This window comes from Macrobrachium nipponense, chromosome 1 (assembly GCF_015104395.2).
Source record: "Macrobrachium nipponense isolate FS-2020 chromosome 1, ASM1510439v2, whole genome shotgun sequence".
Classification (NCBI taxonomy): Eukaryota; Metazoa; Arthropoda; class Malacostraca; order Decapoda; family Palaemonidae; genus Macrobrachium; species Macrobrachium nipponense.
In genome coordinates, this window is record NC_087200.1 from 35849998 (window position 1) to 35867025 (window position 17028).

The following is a 17028-nucleotide window of genomic DNA, read 5'->3' on the forward strand; positions in this document are numbered from 1 at the left end:
TCGAATTTGGCGGTCAAAAGCAAACTCCAAATATCGAGACAAGTTGTCAGTAATTCCACAGATCCTCCGCAACCAACTACGGCCTTGGTCAAAAGTAAAGAACTTAGCCAAGAAAGTACCCCTTCAATATCCCCTCCCAGTGTTAACCATTCACACGGATGCATCCCTGTCCGGATGGGGGGGATACTCTCAGTTCAAACAGGTTCAGGGGACTTGGTCAGTTCAATTTCGCCAGCTCACATAAACGTGTTGGAAGCAATGGCAGTATTTCTTACTCTGAAGAGACTGCTTCCCCGAAGAAGTCTCATCTAAGGCTAGTTTTGGACAGTGCAGTGGTAGTTCATTGCATCAACAGAGGAGGGTCCAAATCCAAGCATGTGAACCATGTCATGATAGCCATCTTTGCATTAGCAAGCAAACACAAATGGCATCTGTCTGCCACTCACCTGGCAGGAGTAAGAAATGTGATAGCAGACGCCCTGTCCCGGTCAGTTCCTCTGGAATCAGAGTGGTCTCTGGACGTCGGGTCATTCCAGTGGGTAAGCCGGAGAGTCCCAGGTCTCCAAGTGGATCTCTTCGCCTCACAAGCGAACCACAAGCTCCCTTGCTATGTGGCCCCCAACCTGGACCCTCTGGCTTATTGCCACGGACGCCCTGTCGTTGGATTGGAATCAGTGGAGGAGAATTTATGTTTTTCCTCCAGTGAATCTTCTCTTGAAAGTCCTAGACAAACTAAGGTCTTTCAAAGGGATAGTAGCTCTGATTGCACCGGACTGGCCCAAGAGCAACTGGTATCCTCTTCTTTTGGAATTGGGTCTCCGACCTCAACGGATCCCCAATCCCAAACTATCACAATCAGTACAAATGAGGACTGTGTTCGCTTCCTCAGGAACTCTCCCACCCTAACTTTATGGACTTCATGAAGTTTGCGGCTAATAAAGATGCTGACATTGATCCACAGAATATTCTCTTCCTAGAATCAGATAAGAGAGAGTCAACCATTAGACAATATGACTCAGCTGTTAAAAAATTAGCATCTTTCTTGAGAGAATCGAACACTACAACCATGACAGTTAATTTGGCTATATCCTTTTTTCAGATCCTTATTTGAAAAAGGTTTAGCAGCTAGCACGATTACCACCCATAAGTCGGCTTTGAAGAAAATCTTTCAAGTAGGTTTTCAGATAGATTTAACTGAATCTTATTTCACATCTATCCCTAAAGCCTGTGCTAGACTTAGACCTTCTCAGAGGCCTACTACAGTTTCATGGTTTTAAAATGATGTCCTCAAGCTAGCTTCAGATACTGACAACTCATCTTGTACATTCCTAATGCTCCTGAGGAAGACACTATTCTTATTAAGCCTAGCCTCAGGAGCTAGAATTTCAGAACTGTCGGCTCTATCCAGGGATGCGGGTCATGTGGAATTCCTCCCATCAGGAGAAGTTCTACTTGCTCCGGATCGTAGCTTTTTAGCCAAAAATGAAGATCCTCTTGCAAGGTGGGCTCCTTGGAAGGTTATCCCACTTCCACAGGATCCTTCTCTCTGCCCAGTATCAACTCTTAGAGCCTTTCTATCTCGCACTTCTTCTAGATCCTCGGGTGCTCTCTTCATGAGAGAAAAAGGTGGTACTTTATCAGTTAAAGGCATTAGACAGCAAATCCTTTACTTCATTAAACAAGCCAACCCTGAGTCATTCCCAAAAGCACATGATATCAGGGGAGTAGCCACCTCAATTAATTATTTCCAACATATGAACTTTGAGGATCTTAGAAAGTATACTGGATGGAAATCCCCGACAGTCTTTAAACGGCATTATTTAAAGTCCTTGGAATCTTTAAAGTTTTCAGCAGTAGCAGCGGGAAACATAGTTTCCCCTGATACTGCTTAGTAGTTGTAGTATTGATCCAGGTCTCCTTTCTACCTACCTCAACCAACATGCCTCAAACCTATCGTCAGGCTACTCAACATCATAGCCTTAGCCGTTGTGTCTTATAGTGGTTTGTCCCTTATTTTTTTGCTAGGGACAACCACCCTTGTACTGATATGTAATTCAGTGTTCCTACCCTTTTTTTTATTTTTTTATGCTAGGGTAGGCCACAATATGTTTGTATAAATCCTCCATTGGGTTTGTGATAAGTTTCACTCACAATGTGTTTGTATATATTTGAATTAATTGTGTTAATTGTATTAATGATGGACTCGAGTGTACCTACCCTTATTTTTTTGCTAGGGTAGGACACATATATGTATATAATTGTAATTATATTTTCTAGTTAAGTAAATCCAAAAAATTTCCTTATTTTACATGCATATTTATAATTTTTATTATATACCATTTAAGTACTTTAAGTTTACTAACATTCTGTTATTGATTATTGTAATAAGTTAGTTTAAGTGCTTATTTTGTATGCTGTATCTGATTTACTTATATTATATCCATCATTTTAATCTGTTTTTCATTATTTCCTTTTCCATCTTGTCTGTTTCTCTGGTACTCTTTCATAGGCCGACACGAGCTGAGCCCAGAAAAGGGATTTTGACGAAGGAAAAATCTATTTCTGGGTGATTGGCTCGTGTCGCCCTATGAAACCCATCCCTCTTTTATGGTTTGTTCTCCCCCCCCCTTGCAGGACAAGATGTATTTATGTTTTAATTAAGGATGACCGCTAGGGGCGCTGCTGTCCGTGGCGTCCTCTAGTAGTAGTAGTAGAGGCTGCATCGCCCGTTGGTATCGGCTCTCTCTTGGGGGGATTCTGATAAGGAAGTTCTAATTGGTGTTTGTCTCGTGGTAGTGTTCCACACTCGCCCCTATATCATACCGACACTTCTTTTTAAGATGAGCGAGTCAGTTTTACTGACATTTTCTTTTAATTTTTGTCTCTGGTAATTTTAGGAATTTTACCTAGAAAGAATGATGTTAAGGATTACTTTCATAGGGCGACACGAGCCAATCACCCAGAAATAGATTTTTCCTTCGTCAAAATCCCTTTAATAATCAGTATGTACTCATTTCAAACAATTATCAATTAACTATAATAAAAAAAACAAAAAATTTCCAACCTTTTGTTTACGTACAGGTTTTGTCAACACTAAGAGTAGCAATCGATTGCCAAGCAACCACTTTTAACTAGGACACAGTAGAGTAATCATAAATTTCTTTCACCATCTTCAACCTCTGAAACTACCAAACAGTATAATAACCATTCATCTCTATTCTTTAACCTATCTTTACCTAATGGAGATACCAGCAGCTATAATGAAACATATAATGACAATATAACAGAAGAGGAATTCTAGAAAATATTTGCTAGCTTTGAAAGTAGTCGTCTTCGATTAATTTTCTATTTCAAGATACGTAATTCACAAATGTTTGACTTTTTCATTAAACATATTGCATGACTAAGTTTTTCAATTTACAGCAGCATTTTACCAATAGAATAAAAAAATACACGATTCTTTGTGAATCGTGAATGAAGAGTTATCAGCTAACGAAATACAAATGGCAGCTAATAGATACTTTGTTTACATTCAGGAAATGAGGGTAGTTTGCACTTATTATAGCCTAGAACAGCCATAAATTAAAAAAAAAACATAACAATAATAAAAGATTCTCAGATAAGTGAAACAATATTTATATTTATTGTCATGGTTATTATACTAAATAAGAAATGCTGCTTGCTTGACTTGGCTGTCAGGAAATCCAAAGAATATGGTAGGTTTAGCCTAGTCTCTTAAAGTTTGCTCTTTTCCAATATAAAAAAAAAAATAACAAAAGATTCTCAAATAAGTAAAACAAAATTTGTATTTATTTTCTGTTGTCAGGAAATCCAAAGTCTAGGCTTAGACTAGTGCCAAACTCTTGCACATTTCCAAAACTAGCCTATACGACATGTAATGTTCAATCCCAAAATTTTAGGCCATAAAATTGGTCTTTAAATACCAAACACTGCAAGAGTGGGTAAAGTAAACAATACAGGCGGCCCGCAGTTAACGGAGCAATTGCTCAGCGGCGAATTGGTTTTACGGCTGTCGTCAAAAATATTCATTAAAAAACTAAGGCATTTTAAGATATTTTTACGGCACAATTTTCAGTTAACAGCGCCGCTAGCGCCGTTATCTAACGAGTTCATATATTTGTAGAAATGCCGTTCAGACCATAAAGCTTATGCAAATTATATTAACAAATTTTATGGAGAGTTACTATATAGGTATTAGGGTAAAATATATGCCTCTGACGCTGTTCTATGCCGAAAATATCAAGTTACATAAGTGCAAATTTAGCTATGGATGTGTCGATTTGTACATGTTCATGCTTTTATGTTTAAAATGTGTATGAAAATGTATTACGTATAGGGTATTTTTATTTCTGCACAGAAATATGATACAAAGGCAGCTTTTGAAACTGCCCTTCATGTTATCAAACATGACGTTTTTTCATGTTCTTTCTTGTGAGCCCCCGCCTGCCGCTCTTCCAAAAGTATAGTTAAAAAAAGTGCAAATTAGCGATCAATGTGTCGGTTTTATGAATGTTCATGCTTTTATGTTTAAAATGTGTATGAAAATGTATTACGTATAGGGTATTTTTATTTCTGTGCAGAAATAGATAAAAAGGCAGCTTTTGAAACTGCCCTTCACGTCATAAAATACAATGTTTTTTTCATGTTCGTTATTGCAAGCCGCCGCTCTTCGGGGGGAGGGGGGGGGGGAGGGGGGGGGGGGGGGGCGCGGCGTCGGCGGCAAATTTAGCGATCGATGTGTCAATTTCTTAAATGTTTATACTTTTATGCTTAAAATGGTTTAAAATGTGTACGAAAATATATTACGTATAAGGTAATTTTACTTTTGTGCATAAATATGATACAAATTAAGGCAGCCTTTGTAACTACGCTCAACATTGTCAGGGGATGTTTTTTCATGTTCATTCTTGTCTGCCACTGTTCTGAAAAATGCATGGTATTTTTTATTAATTATGCATCTTTTCCATAAATCCAATAATATTGTATGTATTCTCATATTATTGTATTATAAAATACTATGGCAAATCTAAGCTAGTATTCCGCGGAGCGGCCAATGTTGTGGTTTGAAATCAACTGATGGCGAATACGAGTTTGTTTCGCCATATTTAACGCAATTCCGAGCAAATTCTCTTGCTTCTAGTTAGCATAAACGAATATCTAGATACTTGACTTATATGAGACAAGGTTATTTTTCCTTATACGTGTTTTTAGGTGGAAATATGAATTGAATATATTTCGTTGTGAATGTGAACTACTTTTTTTTCATTAACAGATTACGTTGGCGGTATGTTAACAGATTACGTTGGCGGTATGTTTATTGCGTAAAAAAATTGTGATTCCGTTCGCATTTCTCCTTTATATCATCGTAATATGAACTTCATGTTATTTATCTTGTATCGGCGTGAAACCAACAGTAAAATGTGTTCTTTCAAGCACAGTAGTTTTGATTAAAATGATTTTATCTCAATTTTATCTACGGTTGTGTTTGGTGGCATACGTTTACTGGAGTGTTATCCTTGTTGCTGATGTACGATAATAGTCATTAGCAGCTTGAACAGTTTTCTCAGCTTCAGTTATAACTAAGTTTATTTTTAACAGTACATTTCCCGACTGATCTTTGATCTATAGCGAATAAAGTTATTTACATTAAGATATCTCAGTTCTATTCTATACATAACGCCATTTATAACTACTATGGTAATAGTGTGCTGTAGTACGATCATTGAAATACAAGCCAAACAGATGTCATCCAATTCGGTTGTACTTAGAAAAAAAAAAAAAAAAGTTTCTCGTTCTGTCGTTCATTGCTGTACGTACACGTTCACGCAACGAGTATAACGTTAAAACCATACTTTCATCATTCTCTTTTGCTGTTATTGAACTTATGTAACTAGAAGATGGATAAAGTTAGGATATTGTAATTTGGTCTCATAAAATTGGACTATCGTAAGATGAATTATCATAACTTGAACACTACAGCTCCCTGTACACTGTATAAACCTTATTATATCTTTACATACTCTAGACACCCAAAGGATTAAAGCTAGGCTTTTTTCACTTTACAGTACTACTGTACAGTAAATTCTATATTACTATACTGCATAAATATAATTTTACTTATTGCGCCATTGTGGGATTACGGTGCCTTTGACTGGTCTAGAGTTTTGAAAGAAAGTGTGCAGCAGCCATAGGCTTTAAAATCACTTAGCGTCGGCGGCCAGGAACGGAACCCCTGCCGCTAACCAAGGGCCGCCTGTATTTGAAGGTTTTTTATGAAAAACACAATAAAAATGCAGTTTACATAGTTATCAATAGACACCCAAAACATTCAAAGTAAGGTTTTCTAAGGACTTTTGACCATTTTCAACAATTTTCCAGTTTACAACGCATCTCAAGAATGGAACCTCGTTGTAAATAGGGGACTGCCTGTATTCCTTTGCACTTTTATTTCCAAAATTACAATTATAACTGACATACTATCGCAAAAGATAGGAACTAAAACCAACAGCAACAGCTGATTATATTTATGAGCAAATATGTAATAAGACATCATGTGAGAGAGAGAGGCAGCACATCTCTCCTTAACGTCAAGTACAAAACTGACTCAGTCATGAAGTACCCATTTTATCTGAACCAGTCTAATAGATGTCATTAGTGAATTTATGGGCTATAAAGTACATAATGGCACCCCTTTCCAGCCAGATTACCTCAAAACGATGGTGCATAATATTGTTACTTTACTACTCAAGTGAGTTACAGGCAGTCCTCAATTATCGGCGGACTTAGTTATCAGCAATCTGGTTTTATGGGGCTTGACTAGAGCCATAAAATTGGCAATTTTTGGCGCCATAAGGAGGCGAGTTCCGGTTATTGGCACCATAAGGGTTCTTACTGCGTGCCATAAGCACCCTCATAGTGCTGATAACCGGTTATCAGTGCCATAAGCCCCATTATGGCACTACAAATCACTGAGCTTTGGTTAATAGCGGTTTTTGCTTATTGGCACACCCCCGGGAACGGAACCCCACGTCCCCATAACTGGGGACTGCCTGTATGTCCATACATTAAAGGTTCATCCTCTCCATAACTGTATTAATTGTTGTAAAATTGTTTGCAATATTTTCAGATTCCTTATTTTGCTTAGAGTTAGTATGTTCTAATAATGTATGTTCAGATTTTGCATAACATGATTTAAAAGTTAAGAACAACATAGATTGTGAGAAGAATGAGATTAGCATTCTGTTCAAAGCACGAAAATAACTCACAACTTGGAACCGCATAATTCAAATTTTTTTTTTTTTTTTTAATATTAATATCGCAATGCTTGTACTTGTTTCACACTTGTGAGTCCAGGTCAAGTAACCACAAGGAGGATTACATCATCTTCCGTAAGCATAAACGTTTCACATACGTCTGATGCCTTTTATTTCATTTAAGTAGTTAACCCTTAAACACCAGAGCGGTATTTTAAAAATCGTCTCCTGTATGCCGGCCGCGTTCGCGAGTGAGCACCAAAGCGGAAAAAATATTTTTTTCATAAAATCACAGCAAGCTTAGTTTTCAAGATTAATAGTTCATTTTTGGCTCCTTTTTTGTCATTGCCTGAAGTTTAGTATGCAACCATCAGAAATGAAAAAAATATCATTATCATATATAAATATTGGGATATATGACAGCGCAAAAAAAAATTTCATATATAATTGTATACAAATTGCACTGTAAGCAAAACGGTTAAAGCATAAAGAGTTAACTTTTGTCGTCGTATTGTACACTAAATTGCGATCATTTCGGTATATAACACATTGTGAAACGATCAAGGCAACACAGAGAAAATATGATCACAACATGATGCTCGAATTCCTAACGCGCAGACGTAAAAAAAAAAAGAAAAAAAAAACTGTTTTTAAAAAATTCACCATAAATCGAAATATTGTGCTAGAGACTTCCTGTTTGTTGCAAAATGAAGGTAATTGATTGAATATTACTAGACTGTAAGTGTTGTAGCTTGCAATTGCAGTTTTCGACCATTTTGGTCGAGTTGAAGTTGACCGAAGGAGGAATTTTTTCTATTTATCGTTATTTATATGAAAATATTTCAAAAGTGATAAAAGCAACAACCATGGGTTGTTTTTGGTTGTATTCTACATGAAATTGTGCACATTTTCATATATAAAACTTTATGTAACAGCTAATTTAAAATGGTGCAACATTACAACACTTGGACGAAAAATTTATTATTTTTTCGGAAGAGTTACCGCGCAGACGTAAGGAAAAAGTTTATTTCATAAATTCACCATAGTAAATCGAAATATTGTGCTAGAGACTTCCAATTTGTTTCAAAATATTGGTATTGATTGAGTATCACTAGAATGTAATAGTTTTAGCTTACAATTGTGTTTTCCGACCATTTCGGTCGAGTCAAAGTTGACCAAAGGTTGAAATTTTGGCACTTATCGTTATTTATATGAAAATATTTCAAAACTGATAAAATCTACAACCATGGGTTAATTTTAGTTGTATTCTAAATGAAATTGTGCACATTTTCATATATAAAACTTTATGTAACGGCTAATTTAAAATGGTGCAAACATTACGACAATCGGACAAAAAAATTTTGATATTTTTCGGAAGAGTTACCGCACGGACGTAAGGAAAATGTTTTTTTTTTCATAAATTCACCATAAATTGAAATATTGTGCTAGAGACTTCCAATTTGTTGCAAAATGAAGGTAAATGATTGAATATTACTAAAATGTAAGAGTTTTAGCTTACAATTGCGTTTTCGACCATTTCGGTCGAGTCAAAGTTGACCAAAGGTTGATATTTTGGCACTTATCGTTATTAATATGAAAATATTTCAAAACTGATAAAAGCTACAACCATGGGTTGTTTTTAGTTGTATTCTACATGAAATTGCGCACATACATAAAACTTTATGTAACGGCTAATTTAAAATGGTGCAAACATTACGACAATGGGACAAAAAAATTTATGATTTTTTCGGAAGAGTTACCATGCGGACATAAGGAAAAAGTTTTTTCATAAATTCACCATAAATCGAAATATTGTGCTACAGACTTCCAATTTGTTGCAAAATAAAGGTAAATGATTGAATATTACAAAAATATAAGAGTTTTAGCTTACAATTGCATTTTTCAACCACTTCGGTAGAGTCAAAGTTGACCAAAGATTGAAATTTTGGCACTTAATTGTTATTTATATGAAAATATTTCAAAACTGATAAAAGCTACAACTATGGGTTGTTTTTTGTTATATACTACATGAAATTGCACACATTTTCATATATAATACTCTATGTAACGGCTAATATAAAATGGTGCAAAAATTATGTCAAAGTGACGAAATAATTTCTGAGATGTGTTGCTGATGCTTTTTAGTGCGAGAAGAAAGAAATTCGCACTTGTGCGCCTGGGTAACGATTGTAAACAAAACAACAGCTTGATCCATGAACCCCCAGCATCCCTCAAGGTGCGTGATTCAAAAGTTTTCGCCAAGTAGGCCTATAGCTATTTTTCCGCGAATTTAAAAAAAAACTTTTTTGCGTTGATGTTTCGTACGTCAATCTGGCACCCAACAGACAATTTTCGTCGACGTTTAATACACCCAATCGGCATTTAAGGGTTATTAATTATTTGAAATGAGTACATGCAATACATTTAATTTAAAAAATTGTGAATTAGATATCATAAAATATAAAATAAATCAAAATGGTATCATCGAAGCCAACAAATATTTTTTAGAATTCTTCTCTGTTTCAATATTATATGTTTCATTATAGCTATCAGTCTCCCGGAATCTCCATTAGGTAAAGATAGAATAAAGAATAGAAATGAATGGTTATTATACTGTTTGGTAGTTTCAGTATAGTTGAAGAGAGATAATGAAAATTTATGATTACTTACTGTGTGCTAGGTAAAAGGGGTTGCTTGGCAATCGTTCAGTACTCGTAAGTGCTGAACGTAAACAAACGGTTGGAAGCTTTTTTTTTTGTTTGTTTGTGTACTATAGTTAATGATTAATTAATAATTATTTGAAATGAGTACATACTGATTATTTATACATTTTATTGGCATATTCTAAGCTTTTAGCTTCTTAGGTTTAGATGTCAGAATCATAGACTAGCCTAGGCTACAGTAGCAACTGCTAACATAGGCTAGACTTATTGGTAAGGGACATATGCTAAAGTTCTATTATATGCAGTAAAAATGGGGTTGAACATTACATGCAGTTGAATATTACTCAATTATGTGCAGTATTTTGCCTATTTATAGTCATATTTCTTCCGTCGGATCGGCGTCGTAATCCTAGAACATGTGTTGTAAGCCTGGAAATATAATTTACTGGGGTGTTTTTGTAGAGCTTGGAATGAATTAGGCATTAGATACGAAAAGCTCAGGTTACGAAGGCCGCCTCGGAACGGATTAATTTTGTAAGTCGAGGTACCATCCTATATCTATTTCGTGAATGAACACATTTATGATAAAAAACATGATTTACTGTAATGATTACAGCACCCAACTGTGATATTAATGTATAAACAGCAAAATACAGTAATAAAAATCTATTTATGTCTTTTGTTTACTTTGGGAATCAGCTGATGGGCGTTTATTACAGAAATATTTTGGAAAACAATTTAGTTGCTAAAAGAAACTAATTTATTGATGGAATTATTATTTTTAACTTTACACATTAAAGTTTATGAGTTTATGATACAGTAATTCATATTTCATTTTGAGAGAGAGAGAGAGAGAGAGAGATGAGAGACGAGAGACGAGAGAGAGAGAGAGAGAGAGAGAGAGAGAGAGAGAGAGCAGCTTAGGATGAGAGTAACTTCTGACTAGCTTAGGTCAAGAATAACAACAATATTGTGTTGTTTACATAATATGAAATTCGTATTTTATATATTTTTACGGTGATAAATAAAGCATCAATAGTGATAAGATATTCTCTTGTATACTGTTGTGTGTGTGATAATCATTGAAGCACAGTTTAGCAAATCACAGAAAGAATAAAAATATGGCAACACGATTGTACCTACAAATGTCGGGGACCATCTGTTCTTTTATTGCAATAATAACAGATCAGTATTATAGTTTATTCTGTGAGTGAAATAAGGTTTTTTGAAAAGTTGCTGGTTTATTTCATTAAGAGAAGTATACAGAGAGAGAGAGATGAGAGAGGAGCAGAGAGAGAGATGAGAGAGGAGAGAGAGAGAGAGAGAGAGAGAGAGAGAGAGAGAGGTTGTGATTTCGTGGAATTTTAACCCTCTTACGCCGGAGCCCTAAAAATCAAAACGTCTCCCGTATGCCGGGCCTGGTTTGGAGTGAGCGCGGAAGTGGAAAAAATAATTTTTTCAAAAAATTACAGCGCGCGTACTTTTGAAGATTAAGAGTTCATTTTTGGCTCCTTTTTTTGTCCTTGCCTGAAGTTTAGAATGCAACCATCAGAAATGAAAAATAATATCATTATCATATGTAAATAATGCGATATATGGTAGCGAAAAAAAAAAAAAAAAATCATACATAATTGTATTCAAATCACGCTGTGCAGAAAACGGTCAAAGCTAACCAGTTACTTTTTTTTGCGTTGTATTGTACACTAAATTGCAATCATTTTGATATATAATACATTGTAAAACAATAAAAGCAACACCGGAAAAATATTATCACAAAATGATGTACGAATTCGTAACGAGCGGACGTAAAAAAATGTTATTTTCAAAAATTCACCGTAATTCTAAATAATGTTCTAGAGACTTCAAATTTGTTTCAAAATTAAGACAAATGATTGAATATTACGACAACTGTAAGAGTTTTAGAATTTAGAATTGACAGATTTCGGACCATTTCGGACGAGTTAAATTTGACCGAATGCCGAAATTTTAATATATATTTTTTTTTATATGGACATATTTCAAAGATGGAAAAAGCTACAACCTTCAATTATTTTTTATTGTATTCTTCATAAATTTGCGCACATTTTGATATATGAAACTCTATAAAAAGGCTAATATGAAAAGGAGCAAATATTAGGATAATGCCATGTACGTATTTCGGAGACTTGCGGCCGCGAATCGGCGCGCGGAGTGAAGGTAAATATATTTTTCAAAAATTCACCATAAATCACAATATTGTTTTAGAGACTTCAAATTTGTTTCAAAATGAAGAAAAAATGAGAAAAATACAGAATATTACTAGGGCCGTAAGAGTTTTAGCTTACAATTCGTTTTTGTTTTCAACTATTTCGGTAGAGTCAAATTTGACCGAACGTGGTTTTTTTTGTTTGTTTTTTTTATTATCGTGATTTATATGCAAATATTTCGAAAAAAGAGAAAAGCTACAACCTTCCATCATTTTTAATTGTATTCTACATGCAATTACGCACATTTTCATATATAAAACTTTATGTAACAGCTAATTTTAAATGGTGCAAACATTTCGACAATCGCACAAAAAAAATTCTGATTTTTTCGGAAGTTACCGCGCGAACGTAATGTTTTTTTTTCATAAATTTACCATAAATCGAATATTGTGCTAGAGACTTCCAAGTCGTTGCAAAATGAAGGTAAATGATTGAATATTACTAGAATATAAGATTTTTAACTTACAATTGCGTTTTTCGACCATTTCGGTAGAGTCAAGTTGACCGAAAGTTGAAATTTTTTGCACTTAACGTTATTTATATGAAAATATTTCAAACTGATAAAAGCTACAACCATGGGTTGTTTTTTGTTGTATTGTGCATGAAATTTCGCACATTTCCATATATAAAACTTTATGTAACGGCAAATTTAAAAGGGTGCAAACATTAGGACAATCGCACGAAAAATTTTTATCGGAAGAGTTATCGCACGAACGTAAGGAAAAAGTTTTTTCATAAAATTCATCATAAATCGAAATATTGTGCTAGAGACGTCCAATTTGTTGCAAATGAAGGCAAATGATTGAATATTACTATAATGTAAGAATTTTAGCTTACAATTGCGTTTCTCGACCATTTCTGTAGAGTCAAAGTTGACCGATGGTTGAAATTTTTGCACTTATCGTTATTTATATGAAAATATTTCAAAACTGATAAAAGCTACAATCATGAGTATTTTTTAGTTGTATTGTGCATGAAATTGCGCACATTTTCATATATAATACTTCATGTAAAGGATAATTTAAAATGGTGCAATAATTATGTCAAAGTGACGAAATAATTTCCGAGATGTGTCACTGATACTTTTTTAGTGCGATAAGAAAGAAATTCGCGCTTGCGCGCCTGCGTGCGATTTGTAAACAAAAACAAGCGCCTTGATTCCGTGAACTCCCAGCATCCCCAAGGCGCGTGATACAAAAGTTTTCGGCTGGTAGACCTATAAGTATTTTTCCGCGAATTTTTAAAAAAACTTTTTTGAGCCGACGTATGATACGTCCAATCGGCATACGGGAGACATTTTGACTCGACGTTTAATACGTCCAATCGGCGTAAGAGGGTTAATTTAGCATTTTGTCAATATTTTGCTATTCACATTCATATTAGTATCTGAAAGTTAGTAAATCATTCTTATCATAAAAATGTATTTAGTCCTGAAAGTATGATGAAAATACAGTAATTAGTAAATCTTGCTCTATGAAAAAATTTGCAATTTCGTAAATTTTCCGGGATATAATACTATTTGGGATCCCCAAAACAGTAAGCAGTGTTATGATAGAGTTTAGAGCATAAGCATGTAAAATATGTGGGTAGTTTGTAGAATGGTGTAACCACTATCTCGTTGTGTAAAAATAGTAGGTACATACGCACAAACAAGACTGTAGGTTGGTGATGTCACGGTGATAATACATATTTTTTTGTGAGAGAATATACATTTATAATGAAAAAATTAGTTACAGTACTGATTACAGTAACACACTGTAATATAAATGTAATCACATTAAAATAAAGTAATCAATGCATACTGTAAACTTGTAAAGTGCATTTTTGTCTTTTGTAAAATGTTTTCCCTTAGAAATTATTCCTTGAAGAGGCTTTTTATTATGAAGATATGTCATTAATATGTATAAGATGGGCATTTTATTATGAAGATATGCCAATAATATACATAAGTAAGGTAAAAATGGTTTTGTGACGTTGACACTTCGTCGCCGATCGCAAACAATAATACGATAATCTATTTACTAAGTGTTATTGCTACCGTAATTACACTACTACTATTAACATTTCTAAAAGATTAACGAATGATAAAGGTCGCTGTGAACGCAAAGTAACTCAATGTTTATATTTTGTTGCTGGCCAATCGAAATATAAGTTGATGTCAATGATGTGGAATTATTCCAAGAATATGATATTGTAATGATACAATTAAGTTTGTTCATACTTACCTGGCAGATATATATATAGCTGATAATTCCGACGACCGACAGAATTTAAAACTTACGACACACGTAGTGGGAGTCAGGTGGTTAGTACCCATTCCCGCCACTGGGAGGCGGGTATCAGGAACCATTCCCATTTTCTATTTCTAATTTTTTTTTATTTTTCCATTTCCACTGTCTCCTGAGGGGAGGTGGGTGGGTACTTAATTATATATATCTGCCAGGTAAGTATGAACAAACTTAATTGTATCATTACAATATCATTTTGTTCATGAAACTTACCTGTCAGATATATATATAGCTGAATCCCACCTTTGGTGGTGGGAGAGACAGAATAGAGGATTTAGGAAACACATATATGCAGATATTTGATATCTTGGTTCCTTACCTGTTAGCATAGCTGGCTTCGTGATTACTGCCACGTAAGTCTGCTTGTGCTACTAGAGTTGCCAGCAAGGTAGAGACCTATATAGCTGGTGCACTCCAGATGATCTGTCAACAGGGGCGAGACCACAACGTGACTTGACCATGAACCATACTGATGAGGGCAACGAGGCAAAAATACAACCACCTGGCTTAGCTTACCAAAGGTATCCCACTTAACTAAGCTAATGGAAGGGAGATCCGCCCTAGGCGGTCACCCCACAACCATAAAACACAAGTTAAAAACCCACCTAATCCCTAAAGGATAGGATGGGTGTTACCTCCTGCCCCCAAAACAGTGTCTGCAGCAACGTATGGTCCGAGGGAGAAGCAATTTTCGTATGTCACTTTCACCTCCCGCAGGTAGTGTGAAGCGAACACCGAATTGCTTCTCCAAATAGTGGCATTCAAAATATCTTTGAGCGCCATATTTTTGTGAAAAGCTACCGAGGTAGCGATAGCTCTCACCTCGTGAGCTTTCACTTTTAGAAGCTTCAAATCACTATCACTGCACTTATCATGAGCTTCTTTAATCGTACTTCTCAGGAAGAACGCCAGTGCGTTCTTCGACATAGGAAGATCAGGTTTCTTCACCGAGCACCACAAATTGTCAGAAGAGCCTCTGCAGGCTTTAGTTCTCTGCAGATAGAACTTTAGAGCCCTGACAGGACACAGGAACCTCTCACGTTCATTTCCCACTATTTCTGACAACCCTTTGATTTCGAACGTCCTCGGCCACGGGTTGGAAGGGATTTCTCGTTCTTTGCTAAGAATGCAGGACTAAAGAACAAAACCGCATTTTGTTGTCCGAGAACCCAATCTGCTGCTGATAGCCTGGATTTCGCTAACCCTCTTCGCCGTCGCCAGAGCGGTTAGGAAGTAAGTTTCTTCGTCAGATTCCTCAGCGAAACTGAATGAAGCGGTTCGAAATGACCTGACATCAGGAACTTAAGCACCACATCCAAGTTCCACGAGGGTACCTTAGGTTGGATGACCTTCGTAGTCTCGAAAGATCTTATGAGATCATGAAGGTCTTTATTATTAGTCAAATCGAGTCCTCTGTGTCTGAAGACTACAGAAAGCACGCTCCTGTAGCCTTTAATAGTGGGAACAGCTAACTTCACTTCTTCTCTCAGATAAAGAAGGAAATCAGCTATTTGGCTCACAGAGGTTGTGGTGGGGGAAATGCCCTTCTTCCTGCACCAGCATCTGAAGACAGCCCACTTCGATTGGTACAGAGCGATTGAGGAGGGCCTCCTTGCGGTGGCAATCGCCTTGGCCACAGGTCTTGAAAAACCCCTCGCTCTGGCCAACTTCTTGATAGTCTGAACGCAGTCAGACTCAGAGCGGGGAGGTTTTTGTGGTACCTCTCGAAGTGGGGCTGTCTGAGTAGATCTTTCCTTAAGGGCAGAGTCCTCGGAAAGTCTACCAAGAAGGACATCACCTCTGTGAACCAGTCGGCTGCTGCCCAGAAGGGGGCGATGAGGGTCATCCTCGCTCCTTCCGATGCCGCGAACTTCCTCATTACTTCCCCGAGGATCTTGAGCGGGGGAAAAGCGTAAAAGTCTAGACCCGACCAACTCCAAAGTAGGGCGTCTACTGCCACTGCTCCCGGGTCCAGAACTGGGGAGCAATACAGCGGAAGTCTTTTCGTCCTGGAAGTTGCGAACACGTCCACATGCGGACAACCCCTCAGGTTCCACAGCGACTGGCAAACCTCCTGGTGAAGGGTCCACTCCGTCAGCAGAAGCTGTCCTCGTCGACTGAGAAGGTCCGCTCGAACGTTCTGTACTCCTGACACGAACCTTGTCAGGAACTTAGTGACGTCTTGCGCCTTCGCCCATAACAGGAGTTCCTTCGCGATGGCCAAACAGAGAATGGCGAGTGGGATTTCCCCTTGATTCCTTAGGTATGCCAGTGCTGTGGTTGTTTGTACCGAGTTGATCTCGAAATGACTTTCTTTGCTAGGAGATTTCCTCCTGGAAGAACCTGAGCGCCAGGTAAATCGCTGATAGCTCTTTCGGATTGATGTGCCAGGACACCTGTTCCCCTCTCCAGGTGCCTGACACTTCTTTCCTTCCTAGTGTTGCTCCCCAACCCGTGGAAGACGCATCGGAAAACAACACTAGGTCGGGGTTCCGAAGCTTGAGAGAAAGCCCTTCTGCAAGCTTCCGTGGATCTGACCACCAACTTAGGTGTTCTT

The 17028-nt window shown here is 36.7% G+C and overlaps 1 protein-coding gene across 1 annotated transcript in view; it reads right to left on the reverse strand.

Moving 5' to 3' along the window:
- The window catches only part of LOC135219233 (exportin-6-like), a 263732-nt gene that overhangs the window by 147938 nt on the left and 98766 nt on the right, over positions 1–17028 (reverse strand). The gene's annotated exons all lie outside the window — the stretch shown is intronic.